Source organism: Abramis brama (genome assembly GCF_963993115.1).
Source record: "Abramis brama genome assembly, chromosome: 23".
Lineage (NCBI taxonomy): Eukaryota > Metazoa > Chordata > Actinopteri > Cypriniformes > Leuciscidae > Abramis > Abramis brama.
This window is the reverse complement of record NC_139985.1, coordinates 3,273,597-3,276,800: the sequence shown is the minus strand read 5'-3', so window position 1 is coordinate 3,276,800 and position 3,204 is coordinate 3,273,597.

Here is a 3,204-nt window from a genome sequence, read left to right as displayed (position 1 = left end):
ACACCCATTTTAAAAAGTTGAAAATTGCTTAACTTATTTTGATGAGTTAAAGTGAAGTAAAAACATATGTTATCATGACTTATTGATCATATCATTTTTTACAGTGTTAATTGAGACATGGGAGAATTTGTTGTGAACTACTACTCTCATACTACGGAGCCCCTAAAGGGACGTGGTGGTGGAAAAAATTTGTGATGGGAGAATTATTATGAGTTTTTTCAAATCTTTTGCTTCCCTCGCAAAACTTTTGCGTTCCCCCGAGAAACTTTGCATTCCCTCGCAAAGATATTTGCATTCTCACGCAAAACCTGTTGTGAGCTCGGACAGACACTTCCTGTTTAATGTCCCGCTGGCAGTGCTTCAGAGCTCCGTACGTTAATTTAGCTTTTCATAGTGTTTGAACTTGGACTCAACTATAAAGCAATGCGGTCAGTGCTTAACTCAAGGTGGAGTGTTCACAGATTCGAATTTCTCGGATCAATAAGTCGTGAGCTAAACGTTGTTAAAACACAAATTATACTTATTTACAATCACAGTAACGTAGAGCTACAACCCATTTCAATTTACACATCAATGGTGTCCCACTGGTCATACTACACTGCTTTTGCACATTTTATATCATGAAAAATATTCAATAACTTCACTGTAACACACCAAATTTAGTTCACACATCACTGCTCTAATGTTGGTTATACAACACTTAGTTTGGGAAGTAATTGCACATAAAAAATAAGTAGGCCTATTCTTTACACAAATTATATTGGTACCGTACGCAGCTGACATAATAGTTACAACCACAGCTTTTGCATTATATTTGCTTACTGAATTTGATGGCATTACACTGTATAACAGTGTGAAGTTATTGAATATTTTTTTCTAAAAAGGGTGCATTTATTGATTTTGTTTCATAATAAATAATCATAAAAATTAAGCATTTTTATCAAACTGAGTATTGTAGTATAACCAGCAGGAGAGCAGTGATGTGTGAACTGAATTTGGTGACAGTAGGCCTACAGTGTGTCACAGTGAAGCTTAATATGTTTAATAAAATGTGCAGAAGAGTTTTGGGATTTGCACTTTGCAGACAGTCCCTTATTCAGACTTGTCTCTCAATCGGCTGGTTAGAGACACATTTATAATAGTCAGCTGCAAATATGGCTTGACCCCAGAAAAATTCTAACAAAAGGTTTCTCAGTGGTTTACAGTAGTATCAGATGTACTTAAAAACATACTAAAAGTTCACCAAAGTTTGACTCCAAGAAAGGCCCCATTTTCAAAATGGCGGCCGTCAGGTTCTTAAAATGACCATTACTCCTTTGTATTCCTCCTAGACCAGGAATACTGGTGCCTGATACATGTTTGGGCCATGTCATATTCTAATTAGCATATTTGCATGATGGATAAGTGATACAAGTACAATTATATATTAAAGCAATTGGTTACAAGCATATTTATGCGAAAAATAAGTACAATTTCCCTTAAGTAATTGCATATTTCTCCTTTCTCATATCGTTTTGCCTAGTGTTGGTGGTTTCTGTGGTTCATAACCATTCTTTTGAATCGCCAGGATAGTTTTCAATGTCAGCATCTTGAACTTCTCTTTGTAAAGGGAAAAATTCAGACGACGCAGGTCCAAAATGGGGCGCAGACCCCATCCTTCATTGGGACGAGGAAGTAGCGGCTGAAGAAACCGTGGTTAAAGTCTGAAGGTTTACCTGAATTTTACTTAACCTGAGGTTTAGTGTAATGCCACCTTTATACTCAAAAACATCTATAGAGGATACATTACATATTATTACCTTATTCAAATTGAAATAAGTGACCATTTTAGAGGGTTCACACACAGGCCTCTGTTCAGGCTAATTCAGAGTTGTTTATGATCAAAGCTATACAACTCCAATTTAAGTTACTTTTGGGTGCAATAACTTTTACATTGAATGTCAAGTCTGTGTTTTAGCAAAACAAGGGTATGTGTCCAAAAACACGTACTGAGTAGGAGTTACATGACATAGGCTAAATCGTTTACATCTCTGGTTCACCCCAAACAAAAATAAAACCTTACAGTAATCTCACAAAATCATGTATTCCATAAGTATGTAATCATGTCAGTGCAATTTAGACAAGTCCAATGGATTCATAGACCCAGAAAACATGGCACCCAAGATTACTTGGCTAGGTTAGGACATTTTAATCTTGGACGCCATCTTGAAAATTACACCTTTCTAGAGGTCAAACTTTGGTAAACTTTTAGTATGTTATTAAGGACACCTAATACTACAAAAAACAGCTGAGAAACCTTTTGTTAGAATTTTTTTAGGGTTATGTGTTTTTATTCCATATATGCAGCCGCCTATAATTATAAGCTTGCTTCCGCCACTGAATAAAAAAAAACTTTAAAAAAAAAACGTAAAAAAAAAAAAAAATTCTCACAATTGCGAGTTTACATCTCGAAATTCTGAATTGTGTAATATAAACTCGCAATTGCAAGTTATAAAGTCAGAATTGTGAGATATAAACTCGCAATTGCAAGTTATAAAGTCAGAATTGCATGATATAAAGTCGCAATTGTGTGTTATAAAGTCTGAATTGCGAGATATAAACTCACATTTCTGACTTTTACATCTCACAATTCAGACTTTATAACACGTCTTTTTTTCAGAATTGGATTTTATAACTCGCAATTTTGAGTTTATATCTCACAATACTGTGAAAAGTAGTCAGAATTGTGAGATATAAATTCGTAATGGCAAGAAAAAAAAATCAGAATTGCAAGAAAAAAAATCAGAATTGCGAGGTATAAAGTCAGAATTGCAAGAAAAAAAGTCTGAATTGCAAAACTTTTTTCCCCACAATTTTGAAGAAAAAAGTCAGAAATGTGAGATAAAAAGTCACAATTATCTTTTAAATTGTTTTATCCCGTGGTGGAAACAAGCTTCCATAGTTTTCTTCTAGCTTCTTTTTCCCCCACTAAAATTACAACATTTTGATTTTAATTAATCAATTTAGTTAAATAAATAAAAACAATTATGAGAGGATTTTGAAACTTACCTGATGTTGCTCGAAGGCTGAAATATACCAGCAGGATTGAGGCAGCAAAGAAAGTGTTTTTCCAGAAAGTCATGTTGAGATAATTTCTGAGAGATGGTTGTTTGTTTAAAATGAATAAATATTTATAAAATATCTCTGCTTTGAGGTTTGCTGTAT